The following is a 20837-nucleotide window of genomic DNA, read 5'->3' on the forward strand; positions in this document are numbered from 1 at the left end:
TCATCCTCCAGGTCTTCTATTCTCACCATTTTCCAGGAGCCATCCCTGGTACCATTTTGAATACTCACCCTTGTGCAACCTTGACTTCTGGATGTCTCCACCTGTATTGTTTATTTGTCTTCTCATTGCAACAAAATGTCCTACAAAAGCAACTTAAGGGAGAAAGAGTTTACTTTTGCTCATGGCTTCATGAGCAAAAGTACACCATGGAAGAGACGGAGCAAGAGGCAATTAGTCACATTGTATCAGGAAGCAGAGAAATATAAATGCTGGTACTCAGCTCACTTTCTCTTTTTTATGCAGTTCAGGACCTCACACCATGTGGTCCACTTTTAGGGTGTGTCTTCTCACCTCAACCTAATCTATAAAATCCCTCAAAGACATGTCCAAAGATTTGTTTCCTTTGTGATTCTAAATTCCATCACACTGGCAATCATGAGTAACCATCACACCACTACCCAAGGCCCTGTGCTTGGTTTCATGGAGTCTTAATGAAGCATGTGCATGTGAAAATTTTGCTTATATGCCAATCAATTGGTAGAAGAGTAGGCAGAGCCTGTCTTTCATTTATTGCCTGATATATAAAAGTGACTAACTCCCAGGGAGAGTCTCCATGCAAGAAGAAAGTTGAGATGGTTTATCCTCTCTTCATGTCTGTTGAAGTTTCAGTCATTTGAGCACAAATATACGATTCTGTTTTACTTTGCAAAGATCAATATTAGTTTAACATACACTTAAGTGAAAGAGCCCATTACAGGAGAGTGAACTCATGCTAACCTCTGAATGATAACACTGAGCCATGTGGAGAGGGTGGGAAAAGATGAGGTCTCACTCAGGATTGCTGAAGCCTGCTCTAGATGAAGTCAGAGGTGAAGTTAATTTGCTCACGGTAGCTTGTCTTTCCATGTCTCCAAATCCAAAGTAGCTCCCTTTGAGTGACAGACACAGCTCTGAGGGAAGCTTGCATTTTTGCAGTGCTAAGCATGTCTGCATGGTAATGCACTTCTATTCTGGGTAATATAGACGTTACTCAATAACAGAGACCCTGTGGTCCTGTGGGGGTTCTGAAACTGCCAAAGTTGCAGTTCTTCTGCATGAACCAGTTCTTCCTTGGCAGAAATACAGAGACAAAATGGGCATTCCCAAAGCGCTTATCAATGGGATGGGAATCTTATACCATTTTCACTAGGTACAATCTGAGATAGCTGCAGAAGAATGCTCTCCAAACTTTTCTCTTGTGGGATAGTGGAGCCAGGAGAAGCATGGCAATAACACTCCCCAGGATTATTTCTATTTATATTCTTCCACCACTGGACTGCCTGAGTGCAGGGGGTTAGAACTTTACATGCCGGGCTGAACAAGGAGTGGCTGTTATCTGAAAGGTAGAAGAGGAAAGACAATTACTGAAGCTGTTGAAGTTTCTGTACAAGCAGTTTATGTCTCCATGCCATAGCTTTGCCACATAGCCACGTTTGGCCTACCTCTCCATAGGGAAAGGGACATACTATATTCAGTGAATGTACTAATAAGAGTGGCATCTGTCATAAGCTCCTTCCCATTGTTGCTTGCCTCTGAAGTGACCTGGCCACTTAACAGCTTTTGGACACTTCTTTTTGAGGTAGACTCTCACATAGATCAAGATGCCCTTCAACTCCCTAAATACTTGAGAATGACCTTGAACTTCTGAACCACTTGCTGCCCCCTCCAGAGTGCTGGAATTACAGATATGGATCAAAACACCTGGCTTTATGTGGTGCTGGAGATGGAAACTCAAGGCTTCCACCCTTTCAATTAGCTACATCCCCAGTTCCAACAGGGCACAGATTTGATCCAATCCCATAATCCTGGAAAGAACCGAATCTCCTTCATTCTAAAAGCAGAGACACTGAGGCTGAGGAAAATCAGCAAGTAGTCAAGGCCGCAGGTGGGACCCTGAATTTGGAAGCAAAGCATGCAGGGCTTCCAGAGCTACCGGCTTCTTAACACCACCAAGTGTGGTGACTTTGTCATTCATTCTGCTTCACATACCCAGTCACTCTCAGGAGCACCAGACTCTGTCCTCCTCTCCTCTCTCAGTGAAGATGTTCCTGTTAGCTGTGTGTAGAGACTTTGCCCCTCAATGGCTATGAAAGGTGACCAACATGAAAGCTGAGCTTCTCCCTCACATTGAGGTAAAATGGTCTTCCTTTTCCCTTGGCCCTCACAGCTCATTTACACACTTATGTCTGTGTTCACAGCAGGAGCAGTTATCATCCACCCCTCACCTAATTATGAATAATTTCATGTGCTTCCAGCTTTTCTGAAGCTTCTTGGAAGTGTTTGGCTGGTTGTTTTCATCAGATAGATGTTTTATAAATTAACCAACAAGTACAGCGTAATTCAGATGAAGGGCCGAGGCAGGCGCTGCTAATCATGCAGCATAGCACGTACGGCAGTACACACGTACACTTCTATTTTTATGCACATGATTATGCAGATGACATTTGTCTTGATTTTCAGCTTTATCCCATTTTGCATGAAATATGCCCCCACAAAACACGTTGCTGTAGCAACAACTAGAACAAATACTTGCATGTGTTAAGTTAATAAAGCAACATTGGAAACTGACTTTCCTTAAAGACAGGAACAGCCTTCAGTTCCCATTGTTTTCTCTAGGAAATTACCAAGTAACATTTTTTTAAAAACCAACAATACATCGTTAGCCATGGATATGAACGTCCACACTGGCACTTCCTGTGAGATCCGTTGTCTGCAGGAAGCTTCAAAACAAGAGAAGGAGCCGCCTGGTAAGACGGAACATGTAGGGAAGTCCCGACTGGAAGGTTCTCCAATGGCCACACCCTGCTCAAGGCCACTTCACAAAAAAACCTTTTGTCAGTGAACACAGTTGAGCACACTATAAGAGTTGCCCACTGTTCCCCCCAGAATACTCCATTCTATGGTCTGTATTCTAAGGTAATTATTAACCATAATCTTTCTTTTTCACTGTATCTGTGGTGCAAATAAAATCCTTATTTTTGTATACATCATTAAAGTCTAACCTTAGACTTATGGAAATGAGGTCCTTTCCTTACAAAACAGTGATGTGTCATTTAGTCACTGAAGCACCTCCAGCCATAGCACTAAGAATCTCAGAGAAACACAGGCTGTGTTTTTCTTTTCTTCCACAAAAGTGCATATCATGTATTTGTTCAAGAAACATGGTCTCATAGATACTAACTATAGTCATTCACACACAAAGCAGAATTTAATTTGTTAATTATTCCAATGTTTTATTAATGATGGTGTTCCCCACACTGTAAACAGATTTATCCTTCCAGCTTTAATTAAAGCTCTTGGGAGCATTTTCCTCAAAACAACTGTGACTTTCCCTGATTAAAATGCCAGGAGATTAAAAAAAAAAAAAGCTACAGCAAGAGACACAAGAATGGGTGGGAGATGAAACTCTGCTGATCCCAGATAAATAAAAATGGCAGCAGGGAATAATCGATTATGACCACTGCCACCCCCAACCCCCAGTGATTTCAGAAAAAGAATTATTTGATAATTCAACTCAGTCTGAAACTTCATTCTTCTCTAAATGGGAAAGCATTGTCTTTTGTAGAAAAAGAAATTTTGTAACACCTTATTTATGGCTCTGAGTGCTCCAAAGGAACAGAAAGCAGTTGGCTTCATAGCCACATTCTGTTTGTTTGGTACGTTAGCCCTGGTGTGGATTATTCACACCTGAACAAGCCTCTAGGAAGACAGTAGTCAGTTATAATTTGCTGGCATTGGAATCTGAGGGAACTTGAAGCATGGGACAAGGACTGGGCAGATAGCGATGCAAGCATGAGGCCTTGAGTTGCCCCGATCCTATGTTTAAAAAGCCTTCTATAATGGAAGTTGTCTACAATCCCAGCACTGGTGAGGGGGAAATAGGAGGACCCCTGGGGCTTGCTGCTATCCCTGTCTAGCCCATTTGGAGAACTCCAGGCAAATGAGAGACTCTGTCTCAAAAAACAAGGTAGACAGACTCATGCTTCATATCTGACTTCTGCACACACACCATATACACACAAGCATTGAATTGTCTTTAAGAGAAGACAAAACCAGTTGGACTTCTTTCAAGGACCAAACGAAATAAATGTCTCATTCTTCAATCAATATTAATATATATATTTAATCATCTTTTAGGTAGGAAAACGTGCTTGCTTATCCAGTTCCAAGAGTTTGATTGGAAGTCCTTGCTTGCAACCTTGAGAGTATTCCCCAAATTGAAAGTTAGAAAGTGATGTGATTTATCATAAAGATGTAGACAGCTATTTATGTTAACAAATTTTAGACAGTGTTTTCTTTCCCTTTGTACTTTCTGGACTGATCCTTTGTTCTCAGTGTTAAGTATGGAACAGGTACCTCATTTGAAATCATTTTCAAGTTTCGAGAAACTGCCAGCATCTTTTGGGTTTACAATCTGTAATGATTTCTTCATGATCTCTTCCATCTGCCAAATTGACTAATCCAGAATGTGTATACAGCAGGGTTATTCTGACTGTAAACACTCTGTGTTTATACACCAAACACTCTAGGGGGTGCATTAACTCATTCAGATCATTAGCAAATTGCTGAAATTACAATAAAATGATACTTTATAAATCTGTAACTAGAGAACTGACAGAAATAGCTCACTAGGTTTCTCAAATGTGGAATGATGCCTGTAAAATATAGTCTTAGCCAAATTAGGAAAGTACAGGTGTTCAGTTCAGTGTGCATTCGTGTGTGTGTGTGTGTGTGTGTGTGTGTGTGTGTGTGTGTGTTACAGCTAATATTAGTACTCTAAATGTTTGCCTGGAAGGTATATAAAATTTACTTTAAAATATTCCTCCAGGTCAATCTTGGCGAGTCCTTTTACTCTGAACCTACAGACTTCTACTTACCAAATAGACCAGTTTTTTGCACAGGTCCAATACTTAGGCTGTGTTCACATCAAAACCCAGGAGTTCATTGTTGCAGAAGCTCCTGTCTCCTGAGCCACATTTCCTAAAATTGTCTTCCAGACTTTAGTCTTTAAGATTGCAGGTCATTTGAAGGTCATAAATAGAGATACATTAAATTCAGAGTTTCGGGGATTTAAGGCGTGGATATGATTGTGGGTAAGCAGAAATTCACGTAACGTAATTGTTTCAATATTTTAACTGACTATTTTGTCCTGTAGAAGTTACAAAGATGGTTTAAATAATTTTGGTTAAGTTGACCACTTAATTCTGTTTTAGAAATCAGACAAATGATTTTGCTAATGGGTATTTCATGTCAGCGCTCCCTGGAGAGCCTGAATAATGTTTGCAAATAATGTTGAAAGGCCCACTGTTGTTCATTTAGAACTGTGCTGAAAGGGTATGCGCAGCTTTGCCTTCTCATTACTGTAATGACAGTGACTTTTTTTGAACCTACATTCACAGTTATATCCTGGAAGAGATTGTTTCTCCTTCCTAGGACACCTCAACTCAAAGTGTAGGACCAAAAGTTGGTGTTAGCATCATTTTCTTTTGTTTGCCCAGGCCCAAAGACCCAGAGATTTGCAAGACCATGCATCAGATGAGAATGTTAACACCCATGTTACTACCCAGCTCTTAGTAAGCTATGTAGAATGTGTATCCATCTGATGTCCTGAAAAACAATAGAGCTTTGAGTTCCAGCGGGCCTCTGCTTAGTTACCGGTTGGAAGGTGATATCTAGTAACTAGAATCATCACTGCAGAAGCTACAATTTTGACACAGGACTGGTGAACAAGATTCTTAGTGTGGGCAGGACTCAAACTGTATAGGATAGGTAGGTTTTGGGCATAGGGACTTCTCTGTGACTTGCAGGTTGATAAACAGTGCTCCTGGGCTATGCCCAAGTGGACCATGTGCCTTTTCACATAATAGTTCTGACTACACAAAGACATTTGTGTAGATGTTTATTCTTTTATGCCCAGCCAAAAAAAGAAAAAGAAAGAAAATGACCATCAAGAGATTGCTCACAGTACCCTGGACTCGGGTGTTAAATCATAAGATGGATGAGGCTTCGGAATGGCAAATGATTTGCTACTAGGGTTTGAGTGTGTGTGTGTGTGTGTGTGTTAAGCTACTTGATGTTCTTTAAACTGGACCCTGGTTCTTTTGTTTTCCAAAAATATAAATATATTTGTTTACCCTATTCAGGAAATTCATATCACTGATTTCCCTTGTTGTTTATCTTAAGTTTCTCTATTTTTAGTTTTTTTTAAGTGAAGTATTTTTAACTAAATAAATACAGATGTTATTTTAGACCACTACGAAATCACACTCAAAATTCAGAGATAAGAATGAGTCTGGGGAAGAGAAACACAAGATGACATTGTCCGTCATAAGCGACAAGATCTGGGCAAAATGAGAATGAAATTAGCTCTCCTGCACATGTGAAATGTTATACACAGATGTGTTTTAGACCTCCTAAAGCATGTCAATCAAAAGTTTATTATTGTTGTCTTTTAACTTCCAACATATTCCAGAGTGAGGAACAGAGGTTACAACACCCGTCTATTATTTATTAATTTATCTTTTCATGGGAAATAATACTACATTATATCTGTTACCTAAGTGACAGCCCATGAAGTGTTCCTAGTTACCAGCCAGCACCAAATCTGTGGGCCAATGAGAAGGGGTGGCTGATGGTTTCACATCTGTTTTGGGTGAAAAAACTGTTCCTGTCTGCAGTACTGAAAATTTAAAGAACTTCTGTTATTATACAATTGGGAATCCTCCGGGAGTAAAATGTTAATGAAATCCATAATGTGCACAGATTTTATGATAGCAGTTTTAGGAAATTCCTTTGGTGAGGTTTGTTGATTTCTGTCCCAGTGGTAATAATTGTACCTTTTACAGCGTGTGTTAATGTCAGCATTTAGGAGCAACGGCTACATTTATGCCACGTGTAATGTAACACACCCATTCTTAAGCTTTAAATAACTTTCATATTGTACTTTAAAACCCCAGGGCAAAACCAAATATGTTCTTCAGAACAGGGAAGAACCCCTATGTTGAAACTTCTAGCATATCCACAGATACCTTCTCCATTGAAAGAGGTCTGCATCCTGGTACCCAGGCTTAGATATGGATGGAGATGAAACACCTCTTGATTACTTAAAAGCATCACTTAAAAGCTCCACATCAGCATGAGTATTTTGGTCAACATCAAAAGAGTAGTTTGGGTTGCTTGACCTGAAAGGAGACTGATGTTCGAGTGAGTGTATGCATACACAAGTACACTCAACCTCCATGTACAAGCACACTCAAACATATATGTGTGCAAAAAACATGTACATGTGTGAGCATACATAAACACACATGTGCACCCAAATACCTGTGCCTGGAGGCAGGCACACACAAACATACATGCATACATGGGTTATTTCCTTTCTTCACCCTTTCTCTCCCCTCCCTCAGTTATCTAATCTCATTCAACGCTAGGTTCCAATAAAGAGAGAAAAGTACATTAAATTTTAAAATGCTTTGTATATCCCCATAGTAATAAAATGCATTATGCTTTTGTATTTCTAGCAGTTGACGAGAGTGGGCATTTGAGACTAATTTCACACATTATGACTAAGAATAATCACATGTGCACTTGTGCATGTGTCTTGTGCTTTAATTTTTTCACCAGTTCTCTTTGCCTCAAGGGGTTAAAAATGCATTTATGACATTTTTCTAATTGCCTCGTGTCAGGAGAACAAAGCCTTAGTTCCAGCAAAGTTTTATTTTCCTTGCAATTCTTGTGCTTTAAACTTCTGACTACAATTTATGGATCTAGCAAAGAGAATAAACAAGCCCTTTCATTCTTTTAGCAAGCCTGGGAGGGCTATCGATACTGTTCTTCAGGGGGTAGGTGATTGGATAAGACAGCTTCTCTGGGCCTTTTAGGCATTTAAGATTCCATGATTCTATTAAAAATAAATGTACTTGATCGCTAGTGCGCTGAGCTTGCCTGAGATGAAAATATAAGTATGTTGGAGCATAGCTGGAACTCATTTTAAACACTATTGATAATGGCATGAGGCAGCATGCAGCTAATTTTTTTTCCATTAAGAAAGTTTTTTCCCCTTCAGATCAAGTAATTGTTAGGGCTGCTTCGACCACAAAGCTCATCTGTGGAGTTCATGCTGAAACTCTGCTTGTGGTGGGTCTATTTCCCTTGATTTCTTCTGAGCTAGTTTGCAGGAACATACAGACTGTGGGTGACAAAATGAAACCCATACATTTGCCCTTTATGTGTCTCCAATCCTGAAGGAAGTTTCTGTGAGGCCGGGGCTTATCTACCACTATAGTCTGCTTCCACCTTAAAGTTTGACCAACACCCAGCCTCTGTATCTCCTTAAACAAAAATCATGTTTGTTTCTGAGCACACCACCTTCCTGACAAAGGACATCTTGGCTGTCTCTAGACTTGAAGTGTTTACATACTGTGAAAGCAGGTAAATCTCACCTCAGACTAGAGAAAGACCAGACCCAGCTAGGCTCCTGCCTGCAGGAGCAAGGATTTAAGCAAGGCCTTCAGTTTGGGAGGCTCTGGGAATTAAATACCAAGTTTCTACTGGGAAATACTCAGAATAATGAAAAGAAGTGAGGAAATCATAAGAAATGTGAAGTCGTGACGAATCCTTTTGCTATATTAAGAAGTGAATGGAGCTTATAGGAAAAAGAAAAAAATAACTTTTCAAGCTCCTAATTTTAACAAAATAAGTATGCATGTCGTGAGCCAAATTTGGTGGTTATTTCAACATATCCCAGAAAATCCATTCTAATGAAAGATCCAAATTGGAACTCATGCCTCTGTGTGGTGAATCAGTTGCTTTTCTCATCCCTGTGACACAACCTGATGTAAGTAGCTTAAGAGAAGAGACTTTGTTTTGTCTTACAGTTTGGAGGTATAGTTCATCATGATGGGGATGGGATGACAACAAGGGCACGAGTCACATGATTGTTACATTGTATCCACAGTCAGGAAGCAGAGAGATGGTATTGATGCTCAGTTTTCTACTTTTCCTACAGTCCAGAACCCATTTGATGGGATGGTGCCATCCACAGTTAGGACAGGTCCTACTCCCTCATAGACATCCTCAGAGCTTTGTCTCCTAGGTGATCCTATTGTCAAGTTGACAATATTAACCATCATATATGTTAACTTAATTTTTAAAAGTTTTTTTTTTAATCCAGACCAGGTGTTGCTAATCTCAATCAATATTTCATAGTGCAAATTATATTATTCTATAGTTTAGCATGTTTCCAATGATTGCATGCATTTATAATGGCATCATTATTTATTTGGAAGGCACCCATACCATAGTAAAAATATTTATTTATTTATTTAGCAGTTATCTAATACACTTGTACACATGTAAAATATGCATACACATATGTGTATATGACAGAAGAGGAGGAAGGCAGACAATATTTTGTGTGTGTTTAGTATGTTTTCTCTAAGATCAACTGGCTATTAAGTAGACAAATCTCATTTAGTGCAATACCCATGAAAATCATTTTTCAAGACTTCTGCCTGAATGTTCAATGTCTGGTAGGGAGTTTGAGACACTAATGCATGCTTCCACCTGGAAATTCAGCTGCACTTCTCAACTCCGCAGCACAGTAGCCTAGCTCTCTTAGAGGGAAACACCGCTGCTTTCTAGAATAGTTTACATAAAAATCTGGTTTCTAAGTCACTTCCTACTAAATGTCTAGATTTGGGATATTTGTGTTTCTCATTTTAGATTCATCTCAATTAAAGTCTTTTATCAAACACAAATCGTACAGATTAAGAATCATCGTTTCATTTCTTTTTAATTTCTGGCATTTTAATTAAGACCATGTGAAGTGATGTGCTATAATTCCTTAACTTTGCATCTCAGAGTATAACTACCATGTAATTGAATTCTTCCTGATCAGAAAACCTGCTAGGTCCTGGGGGAACAGGGAAGCTCTTTGAAGCATTCCAAAGCATTTTAGCTCCTCGGTGTCTCTGCCAAGAAGTGCCTTCTCCACTCCTCCTTATGTGTTGACATTCATTGCAGCCTGGCTACCTGCATCAGGCAAGTGACCTCTTATCATTGCCAAGCATATGGTTGAAGTGTCCAACCATAACTCAGCCAGAAAACTGCTTTCCACACAAGCCTGGGGAACTAAGTTTGGTTCCCAGGACACACAGAAAAAGTCAGAGTGACAGTGTACTTAGAATCTCCATGATGGGAAGGAGACGGTAGGAAGGTCCCTGGGGGTTTTGACCTGCTAGCCCCGACAAATAGGTGAGAAAGACAATGTCTCAAAACTAAGGTGAAAAAGAGATTGAAGAAGACACATGATATTAACCTCAAACTTCCACACATACATGCAAATGTGTGTGCATGTATGTACACACACACACACACACTCCAGAATGGGTTCAGTGGATGAATGCCAGCCACTATTCTGGTATGTTAGAGTCTCCCAGCTGAGGTAGGAGAGGGGCAAACAGCACAATACTCCTGTGTGATGTCTGTGCTGTGTCCTGTGGTTTAGCAAGTTGTCAGCCAGGCATATTTATTTTTTTACATTATGTGACCCAGGCTCAAATGCTTGAAATTAGCAATCTGGATTTTCCTCGAAACGTGGAAATAATTTGCAGTTGTATGAGCTGATTGCGTTTGGATTGTGAAGGAGGCATGTGGTTCTCATAGCACTGTGTTGCCACTTTGTCCCTTAGCTTCAGAGTGAAGCAGACAATTGAAGCTCTCTGGAATGCGGCTCCTTCCTTGTCTCCATTGCATGCTCCATCCAGGCAGTTCCCAGTGGATGCTCTTTCCCTGCCACAGCCACAGGTTTTGTTCAGCTCAGCCACTTTGAGTTCTAATCATGAGTCTTAGTCATTCTTTGAAAATGTGCTTTTGAAAGCCTTAACCATCCCCTTTATAAATGACTCTCAGGAAAAGGATCAGTATAGGCGATGAATTAGTAAGGTTTCTAACTGAGAAAGGCAGTCACAGCTCATTTATCTGCCCTCAAAATGATCAGGCTGAGGGTGGTGACCCATGCCAGTAGAGCTAGGGCTCTAAGGGAAGAAGCCTCTAATATGAAGACAGGCAGGGCTACTTAGCCAAACCCTGTCTCAGGCTAACAAACAAACAAAACACAGAACGATGGTCTTCCCTCCAGAGACTGCACACAATTTGTGACAGTTGGCACCAAGCAGCCTGATCCTTCTCTTCTGTCTGATCTCTGGGCCACATTCATTCTAACCTCAGGTTCAGTGATCCTGTCAGCTCCTGGAAGGATGTTTTATGCCAAGTGGAGGAGTTTTCTCGACACCTGAATTCACAACCACTCCATCAGCACATGAAACTCTCGTTACCGAGAGAGGCCCACCTACATCAGTGAGAAATACATGGAAAACCGTGTGAAAGGAAGCTGTCAGAGTTTATAGGGCAAATGACTGATGGAGGCCATTACTCCCATCTGTAAGCCTTTAGTTTCCAGAAATTTCCCCCACCCCCCATTTGTTTTTTAAACCAAGATTTTAGGCAAAGGAGAAATTAAAGGCATGATTGACTGTGGAATAGGCAGATGCCAACTATAATTGCTTATCTCTGGTCAGTCATTAGGAATCACCCCAATGTAGCAAAAAGACTCACATGAGCAGAATAGAACAACTACATTGTATTGGGGGAAAAGGGTGGTACATCTGTGCATAGACAGGTATGTGTGCATACATGTAGAGGCCAAATGATAAACTCAGGTGCCATTCCTTAGCAGCTATTCACCTTGTGTTTGAGACAGTGTCTCACAGACCTAGAACTCACCAGATAGGTTAAACAGGCTGACCAGTGAGCTACAGAGATCCTTCCCTGTGCTGAGGTAATAAGTGTGTACCAATTGCAACAGCTCTTTCTGCGGGCTTTGGCAGTCAAACTCATGTCTTTAAGTACTTCACTGACTGAGCCATCCCCCTAGCCCCTGAACAGCATTTTAAACAGAAAGATTCCTTCTCTCTACTTAATATTTTCTTGATTGTTTTAGTTTGAAATCTTTTTAAGCTGCCAAGAAACTAGGAAGAGGTGTGTGTATGTGTGTCTGTGTCTGTGTCTGTGTGTCTGTGTCCTTTGATATACCTTGGAACCAGCTTAGCTCTGTTTTTGCCTGGAGTCTTCCTACTTTCTGTAGCCCTACAATGACACCTAGATTTAAAATTAGGTGAGCCTTATGACTTTTGGTGGTGCAGAGACTTTGATGTTACTTTTGCCAAAGTATAAGAAAGATATGAAGAACTAACTGCTCACATATAAACACCCTAGGCTGCCAGGCTTGTCTTTGCTCCTTAACAAGAATGTGGGCGGCCAGGACCAAGACTTTGAGATTCTGTAGATACAGTAGAAGAGCTATTGCATCACTGCTGCCCATTTAGCCAACTTCCAGGAGAAGAGACACTAAGTTCCTGAGAGGCCATTTGAGAAATGAATAACAAGGACCACTCCATAGCCCAACCAGGAAGACTCAATGGCACTCAAGCTTTAAGTAACAGCCTTTCTAAAGGACCGGAAAGCTTGTGGAGAGTTATAATATTCATAGTGCAAAATATGAGGATAAGAATAATCGCATTCCACCTTACTGTTCATGGCCTAAACACTTTCTTCCTGACTTTAATATCATGCAGTTGTCTTTGGTTTGGAAGAAAGTGGTTTTAGATCTTGCCAACCATTGAATTAGACTTAGAACAGCATTGAATTTAAACACAGGGAAACTGATGCCATCTGCTAAGGATTAGGGGTGTTTAGGAATAGTCAATAAAACTTCAGAAGATTCACTCCTCTGAAATTATAATTTACACACACACGTGCACACACAATACACCAACTACAAAACTAACCTAAGGAAAAATGTCCTCACAGTCTAATGGCCCTGGTGTAGGGGTGTGCATTATATGTCCTCAAATAGTCCCCATAATAACATGAGGCATAACTGAATATTGTCTCTTGAAGAGAGGAAGAAACAAAAGCTTGAGTTGGAATCGGCTAATTGAGTTGCTTAGCCAGGTCGTTCTTTCTTGTCAAAGTTACACAACCACTTCCTAGGTCTCTGCCTTTGGCCACGACATGCCTACCATAACCCCCTGATTTTCCTAAGCCCAGAATCTGCTGAGTAGTTCAGTGCAGCCTGTACACTCTGTACTGAAAATTTTTTTGTTTGTTTACTTGCCTTTTTCCCTCTCTTACTGCAGGACAAAAATCTTGTAACTTTTCTCTTAACCCTCACAACGAATGTGTAGACACACCAAACACTTACTTGCATTGTAAATGAATAATTGCCAGCCACTGCCTTTCCTCCAGGGTAGGATGCCCTGCACAGGTTCAAGCTTCTGTTCACACTCACTCACCTGTCCTTAATGTTTGAGGACCCAATGTGGCATCTGAACAGCAAAGCTGCACACCATCAGTGTAATGTTTTCTCAAAGTGCTTTGTTTCTAGTGTAGACATAAAGCTTCATGCAAGATAGAGGAGTGTTGCTGGCTCAAAAGTGGAATCTCAGGGAGTGCATCTCTCCTTCCTGGGAATGCCTGGTGTCCCAGAGGCAGAGAAAACAATTCAGCCATACAGTGATGCTAAGCTTGGAGTTAAACCACAGTGAGGATTCCTTGTCTCTGTAACTATCATCTGCTTCATGTCTAGATTCCTGCGTTTCACAAAGGCCCACAAAAGAGTGTGGGGTCCATGTGATGTGTAGTGATGTATTTATGTAGTATATGCTTGTCTCTGTGGTATATGTATGTATATACATAGTATATCTCTCTCTCTCCCTCTCTCCCTCTCCCTCTCCCTCTCTCTCTCTCTCTCTCTCTCTCTCTCTCTCTCTCTCTCTCTCTCTCTCTGCCCCCCCCGTGTGTGTATAGGGTATGTGTGTGGTATGGTGTGGTGTGGTTATGTGTGGTATGTGTCTGGTGTGTTTCTTAATGTGTAATGTGGTATGTGTATGTGGTATGTGTGGGTGAGTATATATGGATTATCTCTTTGTGTGTAGTATATATGGCTTAGAGAAAGGTATGAATTGTGTATATATCTCTGGTGTGTATGTGTGCATGTGTGATCTCTCTCTCTCTTTCTCTGATGTATCAGATGTGTGTAGTGTGGTATTTGTGTGTACCTATGTGTGGTATGTCTGACTATGTGTCTATGTGTATGGTGCATGCTTCATTATGTGGTGTGTGTATGTGTCTACATACCTATGTGTGTGGTATGTGTGATATCTATGTCTGTGTGTGTGAATTCATATGTTTGATTGTATGGTGTGTGTGTGTGTGTGTGTGTGTGTGTGTGTGTGTGTGTTTGTGTGTTGGAGTCTGAAGACACCCTTGTTCTCTAAGTAAAGTCTGCCAAAAGATAAAAAGACAGAAGAGCAATATTAATTTCTGGTAGGCAACTGGGTAAGATTTTGCTATTCCTTTTGCCTCTTTCTCATGAGCCTTGACAAAGAACCAAGTGGAACTGCTTGCTAGTCAAAGACTAACTCACAATTAAATTTTTTGTTTTTAAGTTGGTTGCTACTGGTTTGTGGGTTAACACTAGAAGAGTGTCAGGAATCAGATTCAGCTGCAACCGGAACTTGGTTTTCTCTTAACTATGGTCAGAAGGATTCATTCAAGTGTCTAAGATGACCAGAAAACGTTGGATCTTTGTCTTGAACTTTAAAAAAAAAAAATCCATAACTATCAGCTTATTCTTCTACCATATAATAATATTCAAATTAAACTCTTCCAGTAGCCTTGTGTGCAGTTTAAAGTAATCAACAAGGTAGTCACAGATGGCCTCATATTTCCCATAACTGCACAAAATACTTAATTTCCAAAAAAAAAAAAGCTGTTGGATCATATTTTTGCTGCCACCAAACTTGAAGACCAGCATGGGGTGCCTTGAGCCACACAGGGTGACTCTGGACAAGGGAATATGTCAGTTTGTTTCTCAGTTTATTTATCCATAAAACTTTCCTTGTTTGATAGGTAGTTTGAAGGAGGTAACACATTTAAGTTTTGCCCTTAAATTAGATACCCTAAACACAGAGGCTGCATTGCAGCTTTTCTATTAAAAAGAACAATTTTAGTTATCAGCATTTTTCTAAATAAGACAATAATCATGACAAAATAATATAGATAGAGAATTATGTTATTAACCATCAGAGGATTATGTTATTAACCTTAGGTGGTTGTGTTCTGATTAGCATCTATAAAAAAACCAGAGATCCTGAGTTTCAAGCAGACAATGGTCAGATGCTGTGAATCAGCCCACTCAGCCTAGAATAGCTGAGGTCTACATGCCTGGCTAGGTCAGAAAACATGTGTTTTATCTAAGGAAATGAGACAATTACTTAAAAATATTTTCTTTAGCTTTAGTATCAACTGATGAATTAAACAGCCTTGAGTCATCAGAGATGTTCTGAAGAAAACCTGCCATGTCTTCCCCTCACAAGCAGACTTTCCGGTTTTTAATCAGACCTCAGTTCTTTGTCCTTTATTTTCTCAGGCTGTTGTGCTGGCCTGCCAGGGGAGCATTAAAAGCTGATAAATGCTCCCTTGCCAATGCTCACTCACGGGGCCGTATTTTATTGAGCAAGGCAGATTTTCATTTTGGAAATGAGGTTTTCCACATTACATTACCAATGGCCGGTTGTGCGCAGTCATGGCAAGCAGCGGCAAGCATTTCATGGCTCAAAGGCTACGAGCTGTGTGATTTACTATACAATGCTGAGAAATGCTGCTTTGTCGTCCAGTGATCCTCAGTAAAACGTGGGCCTCTCCTTGCCTCTCTGTATCTGGGGAATGTGTTTCCTGTTATTGTGAAGACAATGCCTTTGGCCGTAAAGTGTTTATTCTTGTAGATACCTGAACAGAAAGAGCAAGAAAGGAGTCAGGGGACCCCTGCCTTCCAGGATCCCCAGCAATAGGACCAACGGTGCTCCTTATCTCACACCTAAAAGGAAAAGCTAGTGATTTCTTTGTTTCTGCCTGATAGCTCTTTGTTCAAAAATAAGATCTAGACTCTTTGAATTTTATATCAATGTTGGAAACTGTCTTATTGAGTCACTTATGTTCACTGAGCTATGAAAACTGGCTCAGGAAGCAGCCACTAGAACTCCAAAGTCTGATGGACTTCTGAAGATAGTGTACATACCACTGGATACTTTCCAGATGTTGATGTGTGTCATACCCCCAGTGGGAAGTGCTCAACGAGCTGAGAAAACCATTTGATGTTCAATGGCACATGTGCCTACCCCCACTCCATATCCCTCCCCACCATCCCTCATCACAGAATTCCTCCAAATTCAGACCTGAAAACACATCCATCTTCCAGGCAAGAATATGACAGCTAGAAAGTAAAGATATACTCTAAAACTCCAAAAGTTAAGAATATTCTACCAACTCAGAAAGTAAGGACTCTCAAATAATCAGAAGAGAGTGAGAGAAGAGAAGCTGCCTGGGTTTGGGGAGCATATTACCTGATCATAGTGCCTGTGAGCAGGAATATCTGTGGGGAAAGAGAGCAACATGCAGGAAAGGAACCCTTCATAACACAGAGGGGTGCACTGTGGAGAACTTCCCTGAACAGTGCTAGCTTCTCTACTATTCCTGCTGTTTGTCTTTTGTACCATTCCTGTGTCCTGGGATAGAAGGTGGGTGAAAGCAAAGCAAAGTCCAGACATGGACGAGGATGGATCTGGAGATTCTACATTATCTCCACAGCTGCTGACCACTGCCTTCCGATTAGTGTCCGATCAGAGTCCACGCATTTAAGACCAACAGTGTCTGCTAGTGTGATCTGCATAGCTGGCTATTTGGTGCTGACTGTTTCATCTTTACAGATCTTCATGGTCAATTCTGCTCTTCCTGTGTGCCCCACCCCCTTCCTCTTCCTGTCTACTTGCAGAATCCTACTATAGAATCTTTGCTACACACTTGGACATCACAGTCAGCTGTGAAATGTCTCCCCCCCCCTACCCACCCTTCCCAGTCCTCGGATAAAGTTTGCATCTTTTCTTTCCTGTTTCATACTGTGTATGTCAGCCCTTCCTAAGGTCACACATTTGAAGTTGCCACAGTTTTGCTATCTGTCCAAGTCTACTGAACACACCTCTCTAGAGTCAATGATTATTACATTAAGTCTAATACCGGAGGGCTCAAAAGTAGCAGGACATAAATCCATCAGTATGGGGTGATACCCTTAAAAATGGTGATGAAGTTAGGTGTGGTGGTACATACCTGTCATCTCAGCACTTAGAAGGCTAAGGCAAGAGAAGCCTGAGAGTTCCAGACCAGTTTTGACTAGTGGGTTCTAGATCAGCCTAAACTTCACAGAACCTGTGAAGAAAGAAAGAAAGAAGAAAGAAAGAAAGAAAGAAAGAAAGAAAGAAAGAAAGAAAGAAAGAAAGAGGAAGAAAGATATTGTCTAGGAGATATATTCATAAAACAGAATGAAATGACAGGATTGGATTACCTTATTTTTATAACTACAAGTATATATATATATATATATATATATATATATATATATACACATACATGTATTTTCATAGGAAAAAGACTCTGAAAGAGTGGAATGTGTTGTCCCATTAGTAATATCTTATAGAAGTGTTGTTACTTCTTGAATCTACTACTGTTTATGAAATCTTCACTAAGAATTTATTAACTATACAGAAAGAGAAATATCTTTTCCTAGAGAAATCATGAATGACTAAATGAAACTAAAAGAAGAACACAATGACGAACACAATGAGCTGTGTGATGAGCTTACCAGAGAGAATAATTGCCCTGCTTATCCACCAGGCTGAGAAGAGGGCATGGTCACTCCTGTTTAGAAGGAGGAGGGGAGAATAGAAGGGAAGGAAGTGGGGAAAGAAAGGAAGAAGTGTAGGGAGGGAGGCAGAAAGAGGGAGACACAGAGTTGTTTTTATTTTCTTTTATGACACAAGAATTTTTACATGTCAAGATATGCAATCAAAATATCTTCTGTTAGAAACTACAATTATTCTAATTAAGTTATAAGTATTTTGATGTAATTAAATAATACACATGAAAGCAGATTGGGGCCATTGTCATAATTAGCAGAATTCCCCTAGGCACTTGGAGAGAAAGAGCTGGTGGGCAGATATGCCCAGCATTAATGCTGAGTCCACAGCTTGAGGGAGACCGTGATTATCAGAGATCTCATCCTCTCTTGGTCTCAGTGGTCTAGGCCTAGACTCTGTGAGGTTGTCGTCCATCTTTAGTAAAACCAGTGGCAGTAATGTTAGGAAGAAAAATGAAACAGAATTTCAAATATCCCAGGGTGGTAAATAAGAGGAGCCACAGAATTTAAACCCAGCAGGAAACTCTATGCAATTACAGGGGAAGTCGCTGGTATGTTTCATCGCTGTTGAGAAAGAAAATACCATTTCCTTCTCATGTGATTCATGCTTGTGTTCTAAGGACATTTTCCTACTGAGGAATTGCTTGTCTTTGCCCCAGGCTCCTTCTTCAAAGTCATCTGATTCCCTAGTACCTGGGAATCTTCTGAGTGACCATTTCTTTTCTACCTAGTAACTAGCTCTCCCTTAGAACTTTATAAATATCAGGGCTGGGGACATGTCTGACTGGAACAGTTTTGTCTAGCATTCAGAAAGCCCTGGGTTCCATCCCCAGAACCCCATAAAACAGGTACAGGTTCGGTGGCACACGCTTATGGTCTTAGCACTGGGAAGGTAGAAGCAAAAGAATCAAAAGCTACACGATGAGTTTAAAGGAAGCCAGGCTCCGAGAGACACTGCATCTGTCTGTCTATCTGAAAGCATATCCAGGGAATAGATTTCTAAGATTATTTCAAATCAACTCAAGCTGCAATTGGACACTTGAGAGTTTAATCATTCCCAGACTGAAGAGCCTCTTGTGTGACATGGAGAGCAGAGCCATGCCTCTCTCCCTTGGATGTCCAGATTCTAAGGACCATTCAGCTTGCAAGTGGACGTGCATAACTCGATTAACTCAGGGGATGGTCAGTAAAGCCTCGGTGTTCTGAGAGCATTTCGAAACTCTTGAAGTCTCTGTGTCTGAGTTAGTATCATTTTTTTTTTCTCTCTTCATCTGAAATTCAGTTCAATTTGCTATCTTTTGTTTTACTTGCCAAATATTACAAGCATTGGCAGTCTTGCTTTTGGAAACCTGTGCCCATAGGGGATAAGAAGAATGGAGTATTCACTAGAAGCTCCCTGCTTCCCTTCTGAAAAGAATTACTAATGCCAGCTATCAAGATAGGCATTGGAATTGTTTTAAATGTGTTGAGTAAACATTTATTTGTTAAATTGAAAGTTGAAATGGCCACCATTGTTAATCTATAGTATTAATTCCTATTAAATTTTTGTTCTGTGGGGGGTGGGGCACAGCTTATTTGGTAGAATGTTTGCTTAGCATGCACAGAGCCCTCGATTCCATCCATAACAAATCCAGGGTGTGGTACTGCATGCCTATAAGCCCAGTGCTAGTTAGGTAGAGGCAGGGAGATCAGAAGTTCAGGGTGAGATTTGACTAAATAGAAAGTTGCAGTCAAGCTGAGAGGCAGGAGGAAGTAGATCTCTGTGGACACAAATTCTACATAGCAAGCTTCAGATGAAAGCTTAGGAGCATTGGCTCTATGTTTTAAACCAAGGAAAGTCAGTCACATTGTGAGACCCTCCCAGGGGGAAGCAGGGTCCTAGGACTAAGGAACTTCACCCTCCCTTCAGAGTACTGCTTTTCCTGTACCTCTGTGTTTTAAGTCCTCCCAGGGCTGCCAGGATAAAGCTGCTCCCGACAGTCCAGAGGAGGTAGCCTTCCAGGCAGGCTACCAAAGTTACATTCTGCAGCAGCCCTGAGTGCCTAGCCACTGCAGGGTTAATTGAAAGAATGTTTTCTGAAAATTGGGCTGTCAAGTCACAGGATCATGAAGCTGAGTGGGGATGGGGATTTGCTCCAACCTCGTTGTTTGTTTGTTTATTCTTTTTTGAAGAAACTTGTGTTCCCCTCTTCTGTTGACATGACCGGTGGATGCAAACCAGGTGTGTTAGGTAATTCCTCTCTGAATCCTCAAAAGATACTATGTTTGTATATCCGTTTTTTAAAAAAAAGACCTCTTTTCTTTTCTTTTCTTTTCTTTTCTTTTCTTTTCTTTTCTTTTCTTTTCTTTTCTTTTTTCCTCTGTAAAATCCAGCTCATACAACAGATAGAAGGAAACAGCTTTCCAGGAAACATCTAAGGAAAGGACAGTAAAAGCACTCAACACCTGGAAACTAAGCATGAGTTTTCATTTTAAGTTATATGCAATTATTAATGATGACAATGAGAAAAGTTTTCAAAAAGGGTTTGTTTATACTGACAATATCTTGAGGAGTATGAAGAGAAGCAGGAGAGGTCTTCCTAAGCTGCGAGCATGGCTCATTGGCACAGTGCTTGCCATGCAAACTTGAAGACCTGAATTCAATCCCCAAAATGCATGTGAAAAAAGCTGTGTGTGAAAGCACTGACTTATGATTCCATTCTTGCAGAGACAGACACAAAACATACCTGAATATACATAAGTAAACACACACACTACATACACACACAAGGGGGGAGGTGTTCAAGGACTCCAGTTCATGACCAGTTGCCCACTGACAGCCAGCTAATCACAGTGGGAACACATAACAGAGCAGACCTTTCCTTTAGTTTCCTTTTCTTTTCTTTTCTTCTTTTTGCCTTTTTAAAAAAATTAGATATTTTATTTCCATTTCAAATGCTATCCCGAAAGTTCCCTATACCCTCCCCGTGCCCTGCTCCCCTACCCA

General features: G+C 40.7%; 1 protein-coding gene across 5 annotated transcripts in view; it reads left to right on the plus strand.

Annotated features, from left to right (window-relative positions):
* Positions 1 to 20837, plus strand: part of Nrp1 (neuropilin 1) — a 147123-nt gene that overhangs the window by 76353 nt on the left and 49933 nt on the right. The window lies entirely within an intron of this gene.

Source organism: Mus caroli, chromosome 8 (genome assembly GCF_900094665.2).
Source record: "Mus caroli chromosome 8, CAROLI_EIJ_v1.1, whole genome shotgun sequence".
Taxonomy (NCBI): Eukaryota; Metazoa; Chordata; class Mammalia; order Rodentia; family Muridae; genus Mus; species Mus caroli.